The sequence below is a fragment of the Nuphar pumila genome, chromosome 14 (genome assembly GCF_984573655.1).
Source record: "Nuphar pumila chromosome 14, dmNupPumi1.hap1.1, whole genome shotgun sequence".
NCBI lineage: Eukaryota > Viridiplantae > Streptophyta > Magnoliopsida > Nymphaeales > Nymphaeaceae > Nuphar > Nuphar pumila.
In genome coordinates, this window is record NC_143262.1 from 5,752,767 (window position 1) to 5,774,977 (window position 22,211).

The window sequence follows — 22,211 nt, forward strand, 5'->3', positions numbered from 1 at the left end:
GCTATTATTCATCTTTTCACCTTAAGTCACACTGGTTTACACATCACCTTAAGTCACACTGGTTTACACATCACCTTTGGTTGATAGACTAAAATAAAAGTAGTTAGAGAGTTGTGTGAGACATTATCCACCATTGAAAAAAATGAAAATATATAATATGCAGTTATATAGGAATCAACTTTAAAATATTGATTGTTGTAATCTTTATCTCGCCTTCATATAGAATGCATGAAATTGCATGTTCATATGAAATTCCATTCACCTGCCAAAGGTTACAAGAGCATCCCCCCTTGTCTAAATCAACACTTCAATAATGATATTGGATGTGGGCTTCATACTAATATCAATAGCAATGTATGACAACCACACAGTTGTTGCGCCTTTTTTAGTACTTCTACCTTTTCTTTACCTCACGTACAACAACGCTTGACATTTTCTACTTGATATTTTTTTTTTATCAAATGGTACTATCAACATGATACAAAACCTCTCAAGCAAAGGCATTAAGGGCTTGTCATGTATGTGGAGAATTCATGAATTCTTTGTTATATTATATGTTAAACACTTATATCTTTTTTTTGAAAAGTGAAATGTAGCCTAAAACATTGGTTTCATATCGGTGACAATATAATCATAAGCAGCCTGATCTTGCTTTCAAATTTTTTCAAGAAAATATGTGCATTGTTGTTTCATGGTTACTCGAGTTGCGACCTACTTAAGTGAACTGAGTGTCGCACAATTTTTTTTAGCAAAGTTCTCTATCAAGTGATTTATGCAATATCCAACATAATTTTTTCATGTGTGAGGCACAACATAAAAGAGCCCTGTTGCCTATCTGATATAACAGTCAATTGTCTTTTCTCTCGAGCAAAGCCTATCATAAAGTGACGCACTATGGAAAGTCAGCCAAAGCATTTGAGGTGGAAAGTGGAGTGAAGTCATCTTCCTTCCAAAACTCATCGTAGTATATGAGTTTTCACTTCAATCACTAGAAACTATGCCCATGGCTTTTTGGACTCATTAACTATAACTGCAAATGTTACAAGAAACATCTCTCAGAGAGATTTATACTGTGCACTGACAATAATATATCCATGTGTTTTCTTTTTAAGAACGTGTCATCTATTATAAGAACTGAAGGGTGCTCTTTTAAAAAGCTATCAATGCATAAATGAAAGGATAAAAAATGTATTTAAAATAAATTTTTATATTAGTCTCAATGACCCCTAGAGTTCCTAGGTGTCTTTATCTACTGATCAAAATATGTAGAAAGCATCTTAAAGGATTCTTCATATTTATCAAATAACATTTTCTTCGTGCATTGCAATCCACGCCATGCTTGTTTATAACTAATCTCCACACCTTTTTTGTGACTAATGTCATTAATGATTTATTTTCAGGTCATCTTAGGGTTATCATGTAGGCTCTTGCGAAAAATACTTGCAATACACGTGAAAAAGACTTTTTCACACGAAGGTTGCCCAATGAACTACCACAAATATCCTTTCTTTCGTACATCTTCACTCGAAAGAATGCTGCTCTTTACACATTTTTGCAATGGATCTTCTAGGGGCAATCAACCATAGTTTGTGGGTTCCTTCTCGTGCACAACTAGGGGTGTCAACGGGTCGGGTTTGGTTCGAACCCAAGTGAAACCAGACTTGGACCAAATTTTTGGGTATGGTATCGGGTCTAAACATGGGTTTAATTGAGTCTACTATATGAGAAACCATACCCATACCTGATAAAAATACATGTACCAAACTTGAACCATACCTGGTAAATTAATATTTTTATCATTTTTACATTAAAAATTTATGGGTCATAATCGAAACTTGGGTCGGTCCCAAATCTAGTATAAAATTTCACAAACTATACACGGGTCCATGTATTAATCGAACCTTCAGGTTCAGACTCGAGTCTTGATCAGGTTTTCTTATTTATCATCATACTCTAACCCTATAAGGTTTAGTTTTGGTCGAGTCTGAGCAAACTAGGCTCGTTGATACCCTTACCTATAACAATCACTCTATTACTGCAACTCTTTAAGAATTTTGTTTTATAGTTATGCATGATCATATGAACTTTAAAAAATTCATGATAATGCTTTAAAACATTAAACCTTCGGCCGACAGCAATGACTTCATCATTGAGTATGTTGTTAGCCATTGAAAAGATTCTCAATCATTGAGTTTTTCGTTATGCAACTCACTAATCATTTTAGATGCCTTTGCTTTATTGATTTTCAATTGATGTTTATTGTATGAGAATTCATTGAATGAGAGCCTATTCAACCATGTCTCATTAGTAAAAAAAAAATCTACTGCCTAATAAATGCTCATGTAGCTTATACAACATACTAGGGGTTTGACTTTTCAATTGGTTTTTATACATCATTTGCATCCGCCATTAATTGTCTGATGTCATCTGTTCATTGGTCATCTCCTATACTTTCATTGTCACCCTCATCTGACACGATATAATCATTATCAAAATCCAAGTCTTCGTTGTTTACATGATCGTTGATACTACTAACTGATTGTTTAAATACACAAACTAGATCAAATGACATCATATTTATCTCTTCATATGCTTGCATGTTTGCATCATTCCTGCATTTTTAAATTTCATGATTAACAATAAAAATAACAACTATATCTCAAACATAGATTACATAATCCAACTTATACATAATTATGTATTCCCACCTAGAAGGCTAGATGCTATCCATATTATTGCATTGAACATCAATAGTACTAGTTTTTTTACGTAGCTGCACATTTTGTGCACACATTCTCTGAACATGTACAACATTAACTATTTATGCAAGTTGCTCATTGCTTGCACATATGACATGATCTATATCCCTAATTGGTTGAGGCAACTGCATGCCCTCTGTGTGCACGTTATTAATGTCAATATTTTCAACTGTTGCATGCCCTCTGCCCTCAATAAATATTACTTGAGATCAATACATTGCTTCTTGCAGGTAACTTCCAATAGTTTTTTGTTTAACTTTATCTTGTATGATTAAAATAATTCAGTAAACATCACTATTATATAACATAAAATCTTCTTCATCGTAATCCAAAATGAGTATCAATCTTTACTGGCTTGTTATGTATACAAAATATCCATAATGGAGGCTCAGATACTCTTCAGCATATCCGGTTTTGTGAAACATCAAAGCCATATATTTCTTAAAGCTACTGCTTTTGGACACCATTAAAGATCTCCAATGAAAATTATCATTGACATAGTAGTGTACTTTAACCCTTTTTTAGACCATCATTAACTGCCTACACAAACCACACAACATATTATGCATCAAATGAAAATAGCATGTAAGAAAAAACCATCTATATAGCGTTCATACATTCAATTAAGACAATTGCCTATACCAACAACGTTTGTTGTTTCACACTGAAAACCAATCACTGCAACCTTAACCCTATTACCCTAATCAAATGCTTTTACACAATTAACCCTAACCCCATTATCCCAAAACAAAACAACCACATATTAAAAAAAACAAACAATCATAAATTATCTATGGCGACAACCACACACACACACATATATATAGAGAGAGAGAGAGAGAGCATAGGTGCTTGTGATAAGTGCTTGATTGATTTTTTAGGCTTTTTTGTTTTATTTTTAAATTTTGTCCATACCGATGTAATCTATGTACTTGATTTTATAGGGATCAGCTCTTGAAGTGTTCAGTTCTGCTAAATGGGTGGGTTTTTATAAGGTTTGAAAAATCAACAGTCTAAAATCTTTGTAAAAATCTTACATATCAAAAACACATGATCCAAGTGTGGTTTCCTCATAAATTAACCATGCCCAACACATTTATGGGGTTGAAACTGTGAAAAAAACACCGAAAGTGCATAAAACCCCATCAAGCATGTATCACAAGCACCTAATATTCAAGCACCTACAATCTACTCTGATATATATATATAACCCTAAACTTAGACAATCCCAAACTTATAATCCAATGTCAAATATTACATAAAATACAAGCAAACATACATAAATCAACAACGACAACAACCAAACACAGATACTACAAACCCAACAAATATATTTCTATAAAACAAACCTTAAGAATGCAAGAAAACATATTGAACTAATTTATCTTTGCGTCTAAAGTTTTTTGAAAGATGAAAAATTTGACCAAAAACACTACCTCAACCTCATCGGAATGTTGCAAGAAGAATTGTACATGAATCACACTAGGGTGAGAGGAAGAAAGGTTAGGTTATAAAGAAAAAAGGGTTTGAGTTCTAACGACAAAGAAAAAACAAAAAAAAAAAAACTAATGACTTTATATACAAATCATAAAAAAATGAAGGTAAGAAGGTTCACAACACATGTTTACGAAAGTTAGGACACACATTGCCGGGTGTATGTCCTGGCATTATGTGAGTTTTTAGTTAAAGGAGGTTCACATGGTATCCGTGTGAAGGAAGGGACATCCACAAATATGTGACGCGAATCTACAATCAGTTAATAAACATGTGAAGGTAATGAGGTTTATAACACATGTTTACAAAAGCCAAGACACACATTTGTAGATGTATATAGGTACTTTATGTGAGTTTTTAAATTAAAAGAGGTTTGCATGTTATCTACACGAAAACGTGCAACCAATCATTAAATATATGATGGTAAAGATATTCACAACATATATTTATGAATGTTATACAAACTTTTGTGAATGTACATTTGACTTTAATTGAGTTTTTAATAAAAATTCACTTAACGTCTGCGCTAATGTCTACAAATGTCACAACTACCGCTTATGCAAATGGTAAAAATATCTTATAAAAGTTGAAAATCTAAACTTTGGGTATGGAGAAGAATTTGGCAAATTATGAGGCATTTCCGAAATCTCACAATTTTATAAGGACAATACGATCATTTTCTGCAAAAAAAAAAAACAAAGGGGGTGTGGGGAGGTGGGGGCAGGAGAATGCAACAACTAAATCATCCTGACAATGACTCGAGACAAGATCAGGCTAAGCGTCTGCGAATGGTGACATTTGGTTGTGGTCCATCTCAAGATGAACGGCATCCAAACGTCCATAAGGGTTGGCCATCGTTTCGATCGTCCCCACCTTTTTTTCTGATGTCATCCATGCCCTAGATGTTCGCACTAAGGAGACATCCAAGGTGCCCCTACCCTTCATCTGATCCATACCCTTAATGGCACGATTTATAGACTTAATACAGATGCAAGCATGTGATTAATATGAAATGCAACACTTTTCTGGAGAGCGATAAGACGGAAAGCGAGGTAGAGGAGATGGGAAACTCTCTCTCTCTCACTTTTCCAATTGGGCATTTTCGATGGTCACTTGAGGTCGTCTGTCAGTGCTGGTGGTCATCGAAGAAGAAGGAGACCTTCGTCAATTGTTTCGGCTACCTATGCTAGGTCCCCAAGAAGGTCATCTTGGTGTCACCAACCCCAGTTTTTTCCAGATTTTGTTTCATGAAGACTGTTTGTAGGAATGTTAGGGGCTTAAATTGTCCCACAAAGCACTTGTTTCTGGATAATTGGGTTAGGGAGCAAAAGCTCGACCTTCTTGCTTTATGTGAAACTAAAATGGAGGTCATTCCGCTCGTGGTCTTCTCTAGCATCTGACAGGGAGCTGACTATTTCTTTAAGCCAGCGGTAAATCATGCAAGAGGTATCCTTATCTTGGGAAAGCAGTATTTAAATTTATCTCAGCTGGATGTGGGTCTTTTTTCTCTGTCTGTTGCTTTCAATTTGCAGGCAGTTGATAGACGGATAGTGGTTTATGTTGTTTATGGCCCTAATCTCGCCGCCATGAGGCCCACTTTTTGGGATGATTTGGATAGGGTTGTCGTTTCCAACGCAGATTGTCACTTTCTTATAGGAGATTTCAATTGTTTGCTATCTATCCATGATTCTAATAACCTCGTAATTCCTAATCCCTCTATGTGAGTTTTCCAAGACTTTGTTCATCGACATTTCCTCTACTCTATTCCTTTAACCGATAAGCGCTTCTCTTGGTCGAATAGGCGGTCTCGTCCGTGCTGTAGGGTCCTTGATAGGGTCTTTGTCACCCCTAATTTATTGGACCTCATTCCCGACGTTAAGTGTGTGTTGTTTGCTCCCTCTATCTCGGATCATGAGCATATCATCACTCATTGGGGGGATGACTTTCAAACCACCAGGAGCTTTGCGTTTGAAGAATGGTGGCTTCAGGAGCCATATTTTCTCTCCGTTATTGCTAATTCTTGGAACAAACCTGTTGATGAGCATTGGGCTGCGCTCCGGGTTCAAAGTAAGCTTTCTCGTCTAGCTAAGGATATCAAAGCTTAGCTTCATAGTCATAAGGTGGAGAAATTTCAGCAAATGGCTGCATGGAATCAAGAGATTTATGCATTGCATCAATCTATGTCTTCTCCTGACTCTCTTTCTGATTTGCAACTTCTCAGTCTCCAGGCCAGGTCCTTAGAATTAACTATGCTCTTGAAAAGCTGGAGGGTCAAAGAGAAAAATCGTTGGAAGTAGATGTCTAGGGTGAAATGGCTTGCGGCTGGTGATGGCAACACTAAATTTTTTCACTCATATGCTTCCCATCGTCATAGGAGGAAGGTTGTTCCTTCTATCTCCATTGAGGGTGTTTCTTATCTCAATCAACACGTTAATCCGACATTTTCGCTATATTTTAAGGACTTATATTATGCTTCGTTAACTGTGGAGGGTGTCTTTGGTAATATCCTAGTTGGGTCAATTCAGCCTGAGCAAGCCAGAACTATGCAAATGAGGTTCTCTGACGATGAGATTTTTAGGGTAATTAAGGATCTGTCGGGTTGGAAAACGCCTGGCATTGACGGGTTTCATGTCGACTTTTTTAGAATCTTTTGAGACTGTGTTAAATCAAACGTGGTGAACATGTTTCATGAGTTCCATCGTAACTCCAGACTGCCTTATCATTTTCATGTTGCTATTATTTCGCTCATTCCTAAAGATGATGAGGCCACTGATATTTCACGATTCCGCCCAATCTCAGTTATGAGTGCTCTCTATCGGATGTTTGCCAAGGTTTGGCAAATAGGCTGAAATCGGTGGCTAACCAGATTTTTTCAGACTCTCAGCTCACTTTTATTTGTAATAAGAGGGTCCAACACTCATTCATCATGGCGTCTGAGGTTGTTCATTCCTTGCAGCATAGCGGTCAACCTTACTTTGTCCTTAAATTAGACTTTCATAAAGCTTTTGACTTTGTGCATTGGTCATTCTTATTTCAAATGTTAGCAAATTTCAGTATTGGTCATCATTTTTCTGGTTGGGTGAGGGAGTTGATCTCAAATGCCCAGGACATGTTAAATATCAATGGTGTTATAGGAGACTGGTTCAAGCTGGGGCGGGGTTTGCGACAAGGGTGCCCCCTATCGCCTTTGTTGTTCAATGCAGTTGTTGAGGGTCTTGTGGTCTTGCTTAAGCGGGCTGCTGTATCATGTTTCATTGATCCTTTGCAGGTTTCTGACTTCCTGGGTCATATTCTTACTTATGCTGATGATATGATCATTTTTTTGTCGTGCAAATGTTCAACAGATGCTTAGGTTCAAACTTATCATTCAGTTCTTTCTCTCCCTATCTGGGCTTTCTCTAAATGAGACCAAATACTCTATTACTATGTTCAATATTAATGCCAATATGCTTGCAGTTGGAAAAAGAATTTTTAATTGGACTATTTCTGACTTGCCTATTGTGTACCTGGGCTTGCTGTTACAAGTGAAGCACATATCTTCTGCTGCTTGGGCTCCGACGCTTCAAAAAGTAAAGCGCAAATTGCTTTCGTGGCAGTCGTCTTATCTCTCCATCGTTGGTCGTCTAACCTTAGTCAGACATGTTCTTTCAACTATTCCAGAATTTTTCATGTCTATGTTTATGATGCCTGTGGGAGTAGAGAAGCAGCTGATGTGCTTGCTGGCCGGTTTTCTATGGTATGGGTGTCAACTCAAGGGTAAGCGCCACTTGATTGGTTGGCGTTCGGTGGTCTTACCTCGATGTATGGCTGGTTTAGGCATTTCTGTGCCCAGACTGCGAAGCATTGTTCTTGTCGCCAAGCAATGTTGGTTGGCCCACCAACCAGATAACCCTTGTGTTAGTTTGCTTCTTGCTAAATATGGGGCTCCAGCTCTTATCCCGGTTCGTCTGGGAACCCAGGGTTTGGTGCTCTCGCACTTGCGTAAATCGTGGTTGAGGGCTTTAGCCTGCTTAGAGACCATTTGAGGACTCCAGAAATTTTGGTCAGTGGTTGCAGTGAGCATTGGCGCCAAGCGGAGAGTTTCTCACAAAAAAAGTCTATAGATCGTTGCTCTCGTTGGGAGCTGATTGGTTGTCTGAGGATGTGCTTTGGGCGAAGGGGCCTTTTCCCCGTTCTCGAATCCTGGCTTGGTTAATTCTGCACGATAGGATCCAGACCCACAGTAATTTAAAGAAGTGGGCATTCAACTACCGAGTTGGTGCGTGCTTTGTCAAGCTGCAGAATAATCTATGTTTCACTTGTTTTGGTCTTGCCCAATATTTGTGAAACTCTTTAGCATGACCTGGAGGCATCCGGAAGTGTTTGTTAAGGAGGAGTCCTTTGCACTAGATCTGATCTTGGGGCCGGTTTGTATTAGGCGCTGCAAGAGGTGGAGGTTCATCTGGCGGACGTGGTTGCTTGCTTTTTGGTGGTTTATTTGGATGGCTCGAAATGATGCTCATTTTCGTCAAATTTCAGTTAACATTAATAACCTGGTGCATAAAATCTTGGTAGATGTTTATGCGATCTTGCGTATGCATCTTACTGATCTTTTGCTCCCTCCTGCTAATGCTACCTCTCTTTTGCCGCAATCTGGGCAAGCGGCTCCAGCATGAGCCCGTTTATCTGTCTGATGTTCTTTTCTATTGTGCTTTCTTTATTTGTTTTGGCTTTTGCTCTTGTTCAGTTCATGGGTTCAACATTTTGTTGATCTTCATGAGTGGTAATGTTGAATTACTTTAGTCTCTCTCTCTCTCTCTCTCTCTCTCTCTCTCTCTCTCTCTCTCTCTCTCTCTCTCTCTCTCTCTCTCGTGCGCGCGCTTGCATTTACATAAAAATTTGGAGACATGAAAATGAGAACTTTTCGTATCTTATTAACAAGATTACAAAACTATATACCAATACAAATCGGTTACAAAAATCCTTTCCCAATATCTCTCCCTTGGATCTTTTTTTTTTTTTTGGGAATCAATCTGATCCTAAAGAAAACAAGCCAGATATGAAGGATCAATCAAGAAAACAGAAATTTAGCTATTTACATATGTTACCATTTACATACATATGTTACCATAAGGAGTTGCCATTTATTGCGATTTTACATATGATAATAGAGTGGTAATTCTTGTTTTTTAATCGTCTGAGGGCAACCATGTGGATCTCATTTAATATTAATCCCGTCCCTTTCTTCATGCACGTATCGTCCTTGTTAAAATGACAACAATCATCAAAATCCATTGAATGGGTTAGTAAAACAGGCACTCTCTGATTATGAAGGACAAAAAAAAAAATCAATTTCATTATAGTCACCAAAAAACCCTTCAAGGAAGTTGGTCGAGCAAATCAAGGAGGAAAAAGTGAAAATTAATTAAGCAAGTGCAGGAAACAGTCAAGCCAAGTACAAAAGGATTAACATGGAGGGTTACTTTGAATGACATGGTAAATGTGGTTGAAAAGAGTTTTCACAAGCTATGATTACATCTCGATACTCTTTTTTTACAGTGGGCTGTATGCTGTAGCTCAATGGGTTGTATGCATGAGATTTCTGTACTAGGACATCTGGTAATTCTGCAAAGTCAGTGTTCTTGGTCATCGACTGAAACTTCTGAGCTCCATGATCCCCATTGTCGTCATCTTATGGAATTACTCTTGGTAATTTCCATTGTGAATCTTTCACCTTCTTTTGTTCACTTGTGTGATTAAAAAATTTGAATGCTTTTAATACCGTTGATAGAAGGTGCAACAGGATGAAATATTAAATAGTTCTAACCATACAGAGGCCGGCAAACGCCAGATTCAAAATGCAGAGCGTGGGATTGAAGTTGCAGTTTCAAGCAAGAAGAAAACGAATGATTTGGGTGATGAAAAACATGACCACAACAGTAACACAGTAACCACAATCAGAATTCTGAAATATAAAGAAAATACAAGCAGAGACGTGGGGGACCAAGCAACTCTTGCATTTATTTATTTCCCATTTTTCTTTGTTTAATATATATTGTTGTCTCTCTCCAATTCCCAACGAGAGAGAGAGAAAGAGAGAAAGAGAGAGAGAGAGAGCCGAAAGAAGTTCAACATTATCACTCATGAAGATCAACAAAATGTTGAACCCATGAACCGAACAAAATAGAAAACAAAACTAAAATATAAAAAAACCAAAGCTAAAGAAAAAGAAACTACAAACAGCTAATAAATATCGACATTTAAATCACCAAAAGAAATTACGAGAGAGAGAGAAGATAAGGCAACCCTGCTTGCTGCATCATTCATTTAGTAAATATCGACATTTAAATCACCAAAAATCCCACTGGTGTGCAGGATGCTGTGGCGATTCAAAAATCAACTGTTAACAAAACATAAATTTTTGTGATATAAAAAAATATATTTTTTATTAAAAAAAAACATGTAAGGGTCAATTCTTATTAGATCGACCATGTTGAATCCATCTGTAAGGTCAGATTAGATCAAAATAACTTCATCATAAGACCAACGGGAAACCACTTGTTTGGTAGGAGCCCAAAATAACAAGGGTATGAAGATGGGTCTGACATTGGTGATAGGTCGAACCTAACTTTCTTGAAGGCCCTACGCAAGGGAGATCCAAACTAGCTGAGTCCAAAGACAAGTTTGCCAATTTTGAAAAAAGGTTGCCCTTTTCAATTGAGTTCTTCCACCCTCTACAGATGACATCTCCCTTTTCATATCCCAATGCTCAATAATAATGAAAGCAGAGAAGGAAGTATCTAGGGCACAGAGAGAGAGAGAGAGAGAGAGAGAGAGAGAGAGGATCAAAAGGATTTCTTGTTTTGGTTGGAAATGCAGCGTGTGCTCTAATGTCACCCTTTTGCTTTCTTGACATTTTAATTTTTTTCAACTCCCCAATGACAAAGTACAACAAAGCACTGCCGTGTGAATAAAAAAAAAGTAATTGAACTGACCGCATACGTGCGCACAAACGGATGATTGTGTTCATTGAATTCTTGTTAAATTTTTTTTTTCTTGTTCAAATTTTCCTTCCGTTTTGTGGTACTTGCTGCAATAACCACCTTTCCAACAAGAAACCACTGCTTGAAAACACGTCTAACAAACGGAATTCTGCACCGTTATCAACTTAATTTTTTGAAAAAAAAATCATTTATAAGAGGCCAACCTTTTGCCCTTAATTCTAAAAATGACCTCACCTATATGCAATTTTAAATATGGCCCGTCAAACAAAGGCCTGCATTTAATATAATCTTTTATAAAGGTGCCAACGGGTTGGGTTGGGTTTGGTTTGGATCCAGGTAGAACCAAATTCAGACTTAATTTGATATGATGATACTGGGTCTGGACCTGGATCTAATCGAAAATCTGTGGATCTTAGTCGGGTATGAAATTTCATAATAATCCATACACGATTCCATATATTAATCTGAGTCTGACCCAGATTCGAATGGGACCTAAATTTTGACCCTATAGGGTATGTACAGGTTAGGTCCGGTTTAAACCCGACCCATTGACACCCCTGATCCTTTAAGCCAGATAGGTTTTATTATTTTTCTCTTTTTACGAGGATGAATGAGTATTTTTCAGTTTTCAAAGGACAATACAAGAAACAAAAACATAATTACATTTTCCAAGACGATAGAGGTTGACATAGGTCCTAATTGCAATGTTTCCACGTAAAGTTTAGCCCATATCTGGAATTTGAGAAAAGTGTATCTATATTTGGAATTAGAGGCAAAAGATTTGGCCTAAATAAAAAAATTTCTAATTTTTTTTTTAGCTGTACACTTAGGGTGCCCGTACTCAACAGGGTAGCATCCTGAGGTTCACCTCTTATAATAAAAATATGAACCTAGACAACTGAGCTTTGGCTTCTACAGGGGTAGGGGTCAATCATCCGATGGGACCAGTGAGACAGTGGGCCCCGAATAGGCTCAATTGGCTCGATTTTTATATATATATATTGGTAACGGCACTATTACATATGAGTAGGCAGCATATTTTTCCTTATTTTATGGGAAGATTAATTACAACCTACAGATGTAATGTTTATTTAGTAGGAGACAAGTTATGGATTCTGCTATTTTAACATGTTTAAGCAGGTTGTTTGATAGTCTGAATACCTTTTCTCTCTTGAAATGAGTGACTGAAAAATCAACAGCTCATAATATGCTAAACTCTAAAAAAAAAAAATCAGCTTTTGTCTCAAAAGACAATTCAAGGCTTGATCTTCAGCAAATTAACAGACCAATGTGTTCACGAAGTCTAATTGAGTCAGTACAGATCACATCCATGATCTCCAACTAGATTGGATGGTCATGGTGCCGTGAACAAATATAATCTCATATTAATAAATATTATATATATATGGAGTAATGTTTGCTACCCTCGTCGGTAAGGAAATAATAAAAAATATAATATTTTTATTTTTTTCAGTTTTTTTTTTACATTTAACCCTCTTAATCGACATATAGGTCAGATTTTATGATGGTTGGAAAATCAACAGCCACATTATACCAAAATTTCAAACCTCAAAAAAATATATTTTTACAACAACAAACTATGATTCAAAGGCTGATTCTTACTATTTTGACCTTGCTGAACACATCTATGAAGTAACAACATATCTCTCTCTCTCTCTCTCTCTCTCTCTCTCTATATATATATATATATATATATATATATATATATATATATATATATATGAGAGTATTTGCTACTAATGAAGGTAAGAAACTAATAAGGTAGAAATCATAGGTGCAAGTTGTATCCACTCAATCTAACCACATAGATGTGTTCAGCATCATTTGTTTGCTAAGGATCAAGCTTGATCGTGCTTTTCTGATGTAAAAATATTATCTTTTGAGTTATGAAATTTTGGCACATTGTGAGCCGATGAATTTTTTATCTCTTTAAAAACTTAATTAGTTGTCATAATATCGTGATTCAAAACGGGTTTCCTACTAAACAAACCATGCAGATCACATCAGTAACATTTGATCTAAAAATAAATAAATTTTTTAAAGAAAAATGTGATTTGTACTCGTTAATTCCTTAGCCATTATTTACCCTATATATATATATATATATATGGAGCTGATTTTGTAATTTAAAATAGAAGTTCAGACATCCTTTATTTTGAAAAATTTCCCCATTGGAGGAGTACGTTAACGTTAATATTGACAGATAATTCATTGGTGCTAGCTGTTTGGCACTTTGCAATTATGAAAATGACTTAAAATTTATTAGAAGCCTCTTTTTTCTTATTTTACCCTTCAAGTTGGTAAACTGCCAAAAGGATGACTGACCAATGAGAGCAGATCCAGTGATCGGGGGCCACGCAAAACACAGAAAATCACTGCACATGAAACCATTTTCTATGTTTTGTGTTTTACATAGAAAAACCTCTGCCTGCTTAGCGATTTTCTGTGTTTGTGTTTTACACAGAAAATCGCTACACTACCCATTTTAGTGATTTTCTATTTTTTTTGTGGTCCGAGTACAATTTGTAAAGTACTCGGCCCGATCACCTAATTACGTCGTCTGACTAATAGGGTAAAAGTAACTAATAATTTAACTAAAGGTTCTCACCATATCCCTCTTCAACAACAAAACTACCAATCAAGTCTATCAGAGTCCCCACTGATTCAGGTCTCTAAAGAACCCCAGAAAAAGAATAAATTCCAATATCTGACCAAATGCCATTAAATTTTATGGTGAAAAACCGATAACCAACAAGAGTACTGATCCTTCTAGAAAAGCGTTCCCTGCTTTATGCAGTAGCAGATACCACCAAGGATAATGGGAGAATAATGCAACCCCACATTTTTACTCAACTCTGCAGTAAAAAGTGGAAGGAACCAAAACAATTTGTGAATTTCCGGCATCCCATCACCGGAATCCGGCAGTTTAAAACGTCATTATTTAATGCATATTCAGTTGGTTTGAAAGACCATCTGAGATCTTGATCAAAGACCGACCACTTCAATTTAGGCCATTCTGATTGTGACTTCGGCATCTGAAGGTAGGGTTTTGGCTCAAAATTTTTTTATTTATTTTGTATTTAAATCTCATTATTGAAATTCATCTTTTTTTAATAAATAGTTTCTTACTCCTAATGTAAAATGGAAAAAAGATGAAACTAAAATAAAAAGTTCGCTTTATTTATCTCTCATCAATAGAGAGAGAGAGAGAGAGAGAGAGAGAGAGAGAGAGAGAGAGAGAGAGAGAGAGAGATTTCACGTTATATATAGAAATTCCGGTGTGGATGGGGGTTGTTGGTTCCTTTTCTAGTCCATTTTCCTTTTGCTGCTAAGACGATAGCACCAATCTCCTTTTATCCCAACCACTCCTTTCTATCTGTTGCACTTCCATCTCTCCTACTATCAAGTTTCAGATTCATTTTTTCTTCTGTTTTCCTGCCGATGGATGTTGATGCGATAAATAACATTTCTGAGGATCATATGGACATGATGCTCATGATGTTACAGATGGAAAAAATGCAAGAATTTTCCAATCTCCCGGCGGAGTTTTCCGAGCCTATGATCGGAAATTCAACCACCACTCTCCCTACTTCCTTTATCCCACCTCCCTTCATTAACACAGTTAACTACCCAGCCTGTGTTCTGCCAGCTTTCAGAGGGATCACGGGAGACGTAAAAAAACCGGCCGAGGACGATGATGATAGTGGTGGTGCAACTACACAAAGAAAGAATTCAATGGCAGACATGCGGGAGATGATATTCAGGATTGCTGCAATGCAGCCAATCCAAATAGATCCAGAATCAGTGAAGCCACCGAAGAGGAGGAACGTTAAGATCTCCAAGGATCCGCAAAGCATTGCGGCGAGGCACCGGCGAGAGCGGATAAGTGAAAGGATAAGGATCCTTCAGAGACTAGTTCCAGGGGGGACTAAGATGGACACTGCTTCAATGCTAGACGAGGCAATTCACTACGTGAAGTTCCTCAAGACCCAGCTGCAATCTCTCGAGCGGGCGGCCGCCATGCAACCCACCACGGTTGCTGCACCGGCGAATAGGTTTGGCTTCTCAAGCACGGCAGTGCCGGAGAATTACGGCACGGCTCCGAGGGGTTATCCGAGTGCTCAGGTCTTTAGTCCCGAACAACGGCTTGGTTATAATAGTTGAGTTGTGAATCGTATTAATGTTGGTGAGGGTTCTTAGGAGCGTGCTTCTGTTTGTGTCTCTGTGTACATTCCTGGTATGTGAGGTAGACTCACTCTCTCTCTTGTTTGGATCATTGAAGATTGTCATTGTGTTGGAGATGGAGAAATTTGATACTTGTAGAGTTTATTTTTCAGTTTTATCCTCAACCATCCTTGGGATATCTCTTAGCATAACTCTTTTAACAACAGATTTGTATCCTTCATTTTCCCCATATCAGTATCAATTGCATTGCATTGCATCTCTCTCTCTCTCTCTCTCTCTCTCTCTCTCTCTCTCTCTCTATATATATATATATATATATATATATATATATATATATATATAGAGAGAGAGAGAGAGAGAGAGAGAAATGGGGGTAGGTGCAAAATTGATACGTGCTAAATGTGTTTTTCTGCCCTTTCAGTATTTTTTTTCAGTTCCGCATGGTTGATTTACGAGGAATCCACACCTGGATCATGTGTTTTTTATGAAAAAAATGACATTTGGAGCCTCAAAAATTTATAAAGATGTTGGACCGTTGATTTTTTTATCCTTATAACAACCCACCCATGTATCGGAATTAAACACTTCAAAAGCTGATCCCTATAAAATCAAATACATAGATCACATCTGTACGGTCATAATTTAAAAATAAAATAAAAAATCCTGAAAAACTCATTTAGCACATATCATTTCACAGTTCACACTTACCCATTACTATATATATATATATATATATATATATATATATATATATATGTGTGTGTGTGTGTGTGCGCGCGCTAGAATTTTTTAGAAAAGCAGGAAAAACCATCTCAAGCACTCTCGTTAGTTTAAAAACCCAAAGCCCCCCTTATCCATCAAGGACTACACCCAGCTTTGGCCTCGTGGCAAGAGACTCACACCCATAGGTCATGATATCCCATCATCGTCCACAAGTCGCCCCAACTAGATTAGGGGCGGGCTCCTGAGCAAGCCAAGATCTACAAGCAAAGAAGACATCAATGGGGTCATCTGATCAAGGAAAGCTCCATTAATATCTCATCGTCCCGTTCACATCATAGGTAGCAAAATTAGCTAAAAGGAGGGAGGGAGGAGATAATTTCAGGGACATAGATGTCGTTTTGCTTATAGCAAGGGATAGAGGAAGACCAATGTTTCCATCTGTGGCTTTTGTCCTTGCTCGGCTGGAGGGTGAAGTAAGCAAACCGTGTTGACAATGCATGGGCAGTCCACGTGAATTTCTGACGTGCCATGGCTTAAGCCACGTGAGAATGAACCCTTGGGTCCATGTGGAAGCCCCTGTCTGATGTGGCATCCCACGTCATATTTTTTCCTCTCTTTTTTTCAATCTCATGTTTGAAATGACATGTAAAATGTTTCACATAAGATAATTTTTTCCCTATTTTCACGTCATTTTGACAAGCTTTTCAATATGTTCTACATCGCTTGTGTGGTGTTAAATTGAATCAGATTCAATACGTGGTATGGAGTAATAGAGACAGGCTCTGGGTCCATATGGGTTCGGTTGGTAAGCACTTATATGAGCCACTAGGAACCATTAAGCCCCAGCTCCCACCTCCAATAGGCTTGTCTTTTGGTATCCAAAGACTAGAAAGGGACATGGTGCCCCCACCATGAACACAAAAGTAGCAAGTTCTCTTGTTTAAGTTGGTAGTTATTTATCTGATCTTTGGATCCTAAAGGACTACTACCGGCATTGAAAGGAGGCAGGAAAAGCATCATCATATCACCAACAATGCAACGTCTTTTTTAGGTCTAACAATTTTGTGGGACCCGGTACAAATTGGCGGTGTTCGGTGTTTGTGCAACACGTGTTACCCTGCCATTGGTTAAATGTCGTCTACGTCGGTGCGACTTGATACACAGTCTGCCTTTAATATTACAGTGCCTCTTGAGATCCAAAGAGCAGCAAGCAAGAAAATGTTAACTCTCTCGTTACACCATTGCAATTTACATGAATAAAGGTTAGTTCATAAAGTAAGAATTTTAAGTGACACCTACCATGATGATAAATGGCTCGTCTCGTCAAGACTTTATCTTAGATTTTCAATACTTCTATCTCAGCCCGCAGAGAACCTATCGTTGTCTCTACAGTATTATTTGAGACTCTGAGAGTACAAATTAGAAGAACACTCATCTTGGTGTCGACTTATTGTTTAGTTGCTTTCAGCAGTTATCCGCTCTCCATTTGAATACCCAGCTTTTACCATGGCATGATAATTGATACACCAAAATCAAACCAAAAAGTATGATGATTAACGAGAAGTGGAATTGAATACAGTTCAGTGGATCCAAGCAAAACAGAAACAATTCTAGCTGGATATCAAGCAAGTGTCCTCAGATTCTAGTTAGCCGTACGATTTTATGTTACTTGCATTGATAATGATGACAATTAATTTGCTGTAAGATATCCAAAGAGCTACATGAATACACAAGGCACGATCGCATGTGCCATCTGGCCCCTCTCAACCTGGTGTGTAACTAAAAAACACAGCTTGAATTTAAGGTGTAGTTTACTAAGTTATCATTGGTGTGGATACATTGCATGTTATCCGTTGCGCGTGGCTGCAAAGGAGCCCCCAACCAAGTCTTCACTTCCCCAACCCTTTCCCAAAAATAACGGTGGTCTCCAAAATGACAGTTATGTCAGTTAAAGAAGTTAGTATTCAATGTTCCAACTCAGCGTGAAGGGAAAGTTTTCTTTGGATTGGACCACTCGCTACCAAATAGAATCAAATATTCAATCGGCATATAGAAGTATCATATGAGAGAGAGAGAGAGAGAGGAGCTGGAGAATTTAGGGTTAAATTGTGTAGAAATCAAACCAACAGTTCATGAAGACATATTGAATGAGTTTGCAGAGAGGGTTGAGAGGAGGTGGAGAATTTTGGGTTAAATTGTGTATAAATCAAACCAACAGTTCATGAAGACATATTGAATGAGTTTGCAGAGAGGGTTGAGAGGAGGTGGAGAATTTGGGGTTAAATTGTGTAGAAATCAAACCAACAGTTCATGAAGACATATTGAATGAGTTTGCAGATGTGGTGATGGATGTTGACTGATCTACCAAAAAAAAGGCGAGTGGGGATACAAATTGTGGGCACTGCACCTTTACACTTGGCAGCAGAAAAATGTGGGACCTTTCTTCTCACATGAGGGAACCTAGTGTCCCATTTAAAGAAGCTTTTCTCGTTGTTGGGAAAGTAGTGACCATTGACCAAACCAATGGGATATCTAGATCTCTTCAGAAAAGGTCCAGCCATTGGCTCGAACCTGTTCCAACCATGGCATACACAACCGTTTAAAGACTGGCCAGGTGCAGCTTTTAAAACATAGCTTTTGTGACAGCTTCCTGAACTTATCATCCCCTAATGTTACTGAGATCACATGTATCATAATGCTGCTACTGTCCAAGTATAGGTTGGGCACACTGTTCTTCGGGAAGAGTGATATCAGCACATATGTTAGGTGCAGATAGGGGACATTATATTTCAGAGAATCGGCTCCCTTCTTGTTTTTTTTCTATAACAGAGAAAAAATGCCATTATGATTCAGACGTCCCGTTGAGAGCCGAGAGGCGCCATGTTGGCAGTGGCCCCGTTTCATAATGGAGGATGAGGTGCAATGTGATTGCACACTTTTAATGTGCTGCTGCACATGATCACCCTCCATCTTTGGGATGCAGTTTGTCAGCACTTAAAAGTGTGCAATCACATTGCACCTGATCTCAATTCCTGTTTCAGTGTCTGCTGTCTAAAACTAGATTGCATAGTCCCTCAGGCCATCAAGAGAGTTTCTCATTACTTCGACCTTGTGGTAAGGGATGCATACCCCAGACATCGAACTTGCGACATCTTTCAACTTGAATGCCTTAAGTTGGCCGCCTAGTCAGGTGCGTGGAGCTCTTGTGGGCTCCTTGAAGATATCAGGGCGCGGTGGTTATTGGAAAACAGTCATTCATTATGATACAAAGAGATAACCAAGGAGTCAACTGTTGAAAGGTAGTTTTGTGAGGGAAGTAATGGAAATAGGTAAGTTTATTATGTGCAAGGTAATTAAGTTTAATTGGGGTCTGGTGAATTACTCCTTGCCTGTCATAACGATTTAAGTCCATGTGGGGAGCAAAGCAAAAATCCAAAAGCAGGGGGGACCAGCCAATTTACTACAGTACATGGGACACGGTTATATCAGCTTTAAAGTAACTTATCTTTCTGGATTTTGGTTGCAATTATGGACTCAAATATACCCTTGAAGTGTACAAAATTGCATGGAAGTACTTGGTTGCAGCAAGTACATTCTTCTCTAGGTAACTTCCCTTTTTTTCGCCTAAACTTTTTTATTAAGAAGTAATATTTGTTAGCATTTATTGGTTATTACGAAAGTAATAATATTTGTTAGCTTTTGTTTAATTATCGTATGTATGATCGGAGTCTCAAAGACATGCTTGTTGAGATTTTCAAGGAGAGTATATTTTATTCTACTTGTTGGTGCACGAATCATTGGTTACTAATTTTCTGTAGACATATATGTGATGCAAATTTTATCTAATTTTAGAATTTATTGAAGAAAAGGTTTAGGATAGAAAAGAATTCATGCATGCATGGATTGTGGAAGCATGTGAAAAGTGAGAAAGGAAACGTGAAGGCTTAGGAAACAAGAGAAGAGACAGAGAAAGAAAAACAAATAGATATTAACATGAAAAACACACAAAAAAAGGAGAAAGTGAATAGAAAGAGAAAGGAATAAAGTGAAAAACAAAAGGGATGTGAGAGGAAAGCGATTTAAGAGATGAATGAAAAACAAGTTTCCCCTATGCTTTCTGCTTCCTTAGAAATGAATCAGCTCCATACACAAACTGCACGCATCCAAGCAGCTGCAGTGGGCTACTGCAGCAGAGTGGCCCTAAAGCAGGCAGGGCCAAAAACTTGTACAATGCCTTAGTGCCAAGTGTGTTGTATTGCTTGTACTTAATGAGCCCTTATATGGGCTCCTCCAGACCCTTGCTGGGAAAGTGAGAAGTTGAATGTGTAGCAATAAATTCTTCAGTATAGGCCCTTGGCTACTTTGAGTGCTTTCTGGGTTTGAGTGTGAGTGTGCCTACACGTTCCTAAGCATTCCTTATGCATCTAAGTCTTGAGCCTGGTCTCGGACTGTCCCTAGTTGGCTAGAGTAGGGTTTAGGCTACTGTGCTCCTTGGGTAGGTAGTGCAGGCCGTAAAGAAGGCAAAATCTAGGGAAAATTTTGCCTCTATGATGCTTCCCCCTTTTGGACGTGCTTCCTGTAACTATCTGCCCAAATTAGGCCATGAATGTCTCGTAAGATTCGGCCCCAATATTGAATGAATTGATAATTTCTAGCCTACGTGGAGTTCGAGATCCCAAGGAAAAGAAAATTGATGTGAGAAAAGGAGGGCTCATCAGAAATGAAACCTAATTAGTCTTCGAAAAAAAAGAAAGATAAATAAAACCTAATTTAGGCAAACATGAAACCACATATACTGTGAAAATTTTCTTGTTAAAACTCCATATTATCATGTTATAATTTACATTCTAGACCACATCAATCCAATAGGATCTAGGGCTTTAGGGTATAAAAATCATTTGAGAAGAGTTTTAATACCTGGGTACCGTTCATTTCTAATTCTTGTGCATATGTACTTGCATGCTTGGCGTGTGTGTTACTGTCGGCTTTAAATGAGCATTTTGATTAATGATTGCCATCAAGGTCATTTTTATTTTCTAATAAGTTTATAAGGATAACATGTCAACATGCTATCAAAATACTATTAAATGTGTGATGAACGGCATCCCAAGCTGTATAACTTTGATATTGTTCTCAACTGTTCATTTTTTGTGCTCTAGATGCCATTCATCTAGAGCATCATTGATTCTGAAAAAAGTTTGTGGGACCCATCTAGAGGGTCAGAAATCCAACCATGGCATTAAGGATGCCGTTCATCGCTTGGATGATCGCCATCAGAGGGGCCCCTCACACACTACCATCATGGTACCCTTAACCTGATCGACACTCATTATAATAGGCATTGTAAATTTACAATTACGATATCGATTAATGCATAAATATGCATTATATGACAGTAACCGTTAAATAGTCATATATTCCGTCCTATTTTCACTCATTCCATATATATTCTGTCACTGTAGCATTTCTCAAGAACAAATTTGTTATGCAAGTAGAAACTTTCATTGTCAGTCGCCATCATCATACTTTTTTGATGTTTTTGCTTCCAAGTTTTTCTTGTTCCACATGCCTTTCGTGTCCAAGATAAACATGAAGTATTCAATAAAGTAACTAAACATTATTGGCTATCCTCAGTCTCTCAACATCATTTAAAATCATCTTTTTGACCAGGGATGCAAACGGTTAGGAATCGGATAGGATGTGGCCAATATTGTATTCGGATGTTGGCTAAATGGATTTGAAATTGGATTTCGGATGCCAATGGTGAAAAACTCATACCAGATTCGCTTGTTTACATATAAACAGATTCAGATATCAGTCAATTGGATATTTGTTAGATTCCACAGCAAAAAATCAAAACCACATCTGCATCCAATTATAATCAGGTATATATAGTTTAGGCTTACCAAATGCAACCAAACCGAATTGAATTCTGTCAGTTATCGGATTTAAATCCAATTTATTGACATCCCTATTTTTTACTCCTGACAAGACGCCTTACAGTACAGTAGCAAGAAAGTTGCTATTCAACAAACAGGCATTATGA

At 37.7% G+C, this 22,211-nt stretch overlaps 1 pseudogene; it reads left to right on the plus strand.

Annotated features, from left to right (window-relative positions):
• Positions 1 to 14,698: 14,698 nt before the first annotated feature.
• LOC149816168 (transcription factor HEC1 pseudogene) lies at positions 14,699 to 15,421 on the plus strand (annotated as a pseudogene).
• The last annotated feature ends 6,790 nt before the right edge of the window (positions 15,422 to 22,211 follow it).